Consider the following 5,132-nt stretch of genomic DNA (forward strand, 5'->3'; position numbering starts at 1 on the left):
ATATATATATATATATATATATATATATATATATATATATATATATGATGAACATCCTTCAAATGTGTAAATATCTAGGAGATCAAAGGAGAAGAGAAAATGCTATGGCAAGGTAAACCCAGACAGTTACCTAGAGGAAGAAATAATGTCTATAAGTCTAAAGAATGGCAGAATTTCCACAGCTTGGTATGTTGGATTAGGTCATTCAATTAATAGAAACAGGAAAAAACCAGAAAAACACAAAACTGTTTTGCTGTGGATGCATACAGAAGAAATAAAAGATGAAACTAACAAAGGTATATTTTTGTGTTATATATGCTTAATCTGAGTTGGAATAAGTAACAATTTTTGAGTAAGAAAACAGAGATAAGGTGCAAGTTACCAAAGCTAATGAATTTTGTACTATGTGGAATAAATTAGAGTTAAAACATAGTGGGATTTTGATTGGAAGTGCATTAAGTATGTATAGTGCTTTGGGTAGTATGGTCATTTTGACATTATTAATACTGCCTATCCAAGAGTAGGGAAGATCTTTCCATCTTCTAAGGTCTTCTTTAATTTCTTTCTTTAGCATTCTGTGATTTTCATTGTAGAGGTCTTTCACTTCATTCATTAAAGTGCTTCCCAAGTATTTTATTTATTTATTTATTTTGAGGCTATTGTGAAAGGGGCAGTTTTCCTAATTTCTCTTGCAGAAGATTTGTCACTGGTGTAAAGAAATGCATTTGATTTATGGGTATTGAGTTTATATCTTGCTACTTTGTTCAATTTATTTATTAGTTCTAGAAGTTTTCTGGTGGAATTTTTCAGATCCTCTAAGTACAGAGTCATGTCATTGGCAAACAATGATAGTTTGAGTTCTTCTAATCCTATTCATATCCCTTTAATTTCTTTTATCTGTCAAATTGCTCTAGCTAGAGTTTCAAGGACTATGTTAAATATAAGTGGTAAAAGAGGGCATCCCTGTCTTGTTCCAGTTTTCAGAGGGAATGTTTTCAATTTTTTCTTCATTTAGAATGAAGAGATAGCATTTATAATGTTGAGATATGTTCCTATTATTCCTAGTGTTTTTTAACATAAAGGGGTTCTGTATTTTATCGAATACTTTTTCTGCATATATTGAGATAAATCATATGATTCTTATCTTTTAAGTTTACTGATGTGATGAATTACATTTATTGATTTCCATATGTTGAACCAATCTTGCTTCCCTGGGATGAATCCTACTTGATCGTGGTGCACTATCTTTTTAGTATGTTTTTTTTTTTTTTATTCAATTAGCCAGTTGTTGAGAATTTTTGCATGTATATTCATTAAATATATTGGTCTGAACTTTTCTTTCCTTAATGTGTCTTTGTCTGGTTTTGGAATCAGGGTGATATTGGCTACATAGAATGAGTTTGGAAGTGTTCTCTCTTTTTCTATTTCATGGAATAATTTGAGGAGTATTGGTATTAGATCTCTGAAGGTCTTGTAGGACTCAACTGTGAATCCATGTGGTCCTGGGGTTTTCTTATTTGGTAGGCTTTTGATGGTGTCTTCTATATCGTCTGAAATTGATCTGTTTAATTTGTGTGTATCGTCCTGATTCAGTTTGGGTAAATCATATGATTTTAGAAATTTGTCAATGTCTTCAATATTTTCTATCAAAATTCCAATGCCATTCCTCATAGAAATAGAAAAGGCAATCATGAAATTCATTTGGAAAATTAAGAGACCCAGAATAGCCAAAGCAATCCTTAGCCAGAACGGTGAAGCAGGTGGCATCCCAATACCAGAACTTAAACAATACTACAGAGAAATAGTAACAAAACCAGCATGGTATTGGCACCAAAATAGATTTGTAGACCAACAGTATAGAATAGAGGACACAGAGACAAACCTATGTAAATACACTTAAACTAGACAAAGGCGCCAAAAACACACATTGGAGAAAAGATAACCTCTTCAACAAATGGTGCTGGGAAAACTGAAAATCTATTTGCAGTAAAATGAAATTAAGCCCCTATCTCTCACCATGCACAAAACTCAAGTCAAAGTATATCAAGGACCTAGGAATTAGACCAGAGACCCTGCACCCAATAGAAGAAAAAGTAAGCCCAAATCTTTATAATGTCAGATTAGGCCCCTACTACCTTAACAAGACTCCTATATGAGACCCTCATCATTATACAAAATACATGTATGAAGATGTGAAAAAGAAAGGAATAGCATTACCTTAGATTAGGTAGAGAAGTGATGGGAGGAGAGGGGAGGGGATGTGGGGATAGGAAAGATAGTAGACTGAAACAGACATTATTATTACTGTGTGTATATATGTGACTGCATGACTGATATGATTCTGCAACCTGTACACTCAGAAAAATGAGAAATTATATCCCATCTGATTCAAATGTATGATATATCACAGTCATTGTATTGTCATGTATAACTAATTAAAACAAATTTTAAAAAAAGACAATGAATTCAAAATGAAATGAGGTAAAAAAAAAAGACTCCTAAAGCACAAGAAATAAAATCAAGAGTCAATAAATAGGATGGATTCCAACTGAAAACTTTCTTCACAGCAAAAGAAATACTTAGTGAGGTAATGAGAGTCCTACAGAATGAGAGCAAATTTTTACCACACACACATTAGATAGAGCAATAATCTCCAGAATATATAAAGAACTCAAAAAACATAACCCCACAAAAACAAATAACCCAATCAATAAATGGGGTAAGGAACTAAACAGATGCTTCTCACAAGATAAACAATTGATCAACAAATATATGAAAAAATGTTCAACATTGCTAGTAATGTTTTCCTTAGAAAACTTGAAATGGAACCACCATTTGACCCAGCTATTTCACTCCTGGATTTATACCCAAAGGACTTAAAAACAGCTTACTACAGTGATGCAGACACATTAATGTTTATAGAAGCACAATTCATAATAGCTAAATAGTGGAACCAATCTAGATGCCCTTCATTAGATGAATGAATAAAGCAACTGTGGAATATATACTTAATGGAATATTACTCAGCATTAAAAGAGAATAAAATCATTGCATTTGCAGTTAAATGGATGGAGTTGAAGAATATCATGCTAAATGAAGTAAGCCAATTACATAAAAACAAAGACTGGCTTTTTTCTCTGATAAGTGGATGCTGATACCTAATGGGGGTCGTGGGAAGGTGGATGGGAGGAATGGAGGAACTTTAGAGAGGGAAAGTGGAAGGGAGAGGTTATGGGGTAGGAAGGATGGTGGAACGAGATGGACTTCATTATTCTACGTACATGTATGAAGACACGAATGGTGTGACTCTGCTTTGTGTACAACCAAAGAAATGAAAAAATTGTGCTCCATTTTTGTACTATGAATTGAAATGCACTCTGCTGTCATGTATAACAAATTTGAACAAATAAATAAATTTAAAAATAAATTTTAAAAATATAGTGTTATCTGAAATAGAGTGGTAACAGTAGTTAGAAAAAAGCAGGTGAGAAATTCAGTACCCTATACATGGAATATACACATTACAGTATAAAGACAGTTCAACATGTATCATTGGAATATATGTACAATTATGCATGGATATGAAAAATCCTGGGAACCAAAGTGCACCATTTGGTCTTTTCTTATGTAAGCTGTCATATAGTAGAAACATTGAAATATGTATGCCAAAATATTGACAAGGTGAAAGTTCTCTGAGAGATAATTTCAGGAAAAAATATTTTTTCCTTTTTGATTATTATATATCCTAAATTTTCTATAAAAGTACATGGATTGTATTATAATATATCTTAAAGTTTATGTTGTAGAATTATGTGTGAAATCATGTATACTTGGCTGTTGGGGATTGAACCCAGAGCCTTTCATATGCTAGGCAAGTACTCTACCACTGAGCTACAAATCATCTTTAAAGAGGGGAACAGGGGGAAGGAGGAGAAAGGGAAAAGGCAAAGTACTAGGGACTGAATTAGAGCAAATTGTATTTCATTCTTTTATAATTATGTCAAATTTAATCCTAATGTTATATATAACTAAAAGTAACTAATAAAAATGATTTAGAAAAGTAAAAAATTCTTTTTAACATGTGTGGTAAACCATTAGTTAGGTCAAAGAAAACATGATATCATGGAAATATTGAGTACTCTTTAATATTATTTGAGTCCTTTCCATTTCTTTATGATACCAGGCTACTGAAATGAAGTATGGGAAATTTCCTTAATGATGTTATTTTCTGTGGAAACTGGTAAATGTTTCTATGGCAGAAGCCTGGAAATTATTAAGAATAAAAGTCTTAAAACATGCTATATTTCAGCAGACTCTATTTTTAAAGGAAAATAGAACTTATTGCAATGTTATTTATGTTTTCTTTTAATTAACTGCCACGTAAAAGGAACATTATCACACTTGGATGCCAAAAACGAAGCAGCATTCTTACATAATTGGAATTTATCGGTTTACACAGGAGAAAGCAGGGAAGATAAAACACTGTAAATTAGCAATAGTAGTGACTTTTGTAGAATTTATGATGATTCTATCTTCATTTATTCAATTTTTCTATACTTGCAAGCTTACTCTTTAAAATCTTAAAACACACATTTCTACAATAATGTGAAAAAATTCTGAGAGCATCACATTAAGTAACAGCTGCAATACTAGATTTCTAGCACTTTACCACCATTAAAATTAATAATAGTCATATTAAATTTGAATGACTATAAACTTATGGCTGTAACTTCTACTTCTGAAGTGATTTCACATATATGGCCTAGTTATTTATTCATTCATTCAAGCAATTAAAATAACACACAAACACAAGCCTGAACTTCTAGTATGGATTAAGGATGAGGTTGATTATAACAGCTGCTTAACACAGACTTGATGCCCCAGAGGACCTTAAAATATTGAAGTAACATGGTCTACAGGCAAAAATGATAATAGAAGCTACATAACAACAATCAATGGTCTTTAGATGACTTATTTTCTTTTTATAGAGACTCTATTTCAAGAACTAGAACTGAGGGGAGAGTGTTCTAAACAGCAATTGTGTTCTAAACAGCTGTTGTCTCAAGGTCACTCAGTTAAATACTATGATTTTCATTAGTTCCTACCCACCCCACCCCACCCCGGTCTTCTTT

This window comes from Marmota marmota, unplaced genomic scaffold (genome assembly GCF_001458135.2).
Source record: "Marmota marmota marmota unplaced genomic scaffold, marMar, whole genome shotgun sequence".
Taxonomy (NCBI): Eukaryota; Metazoa; Chordata; class Mammalia; order Rodentia; family Sciuridae; genus Marmota; species Marmota marmota.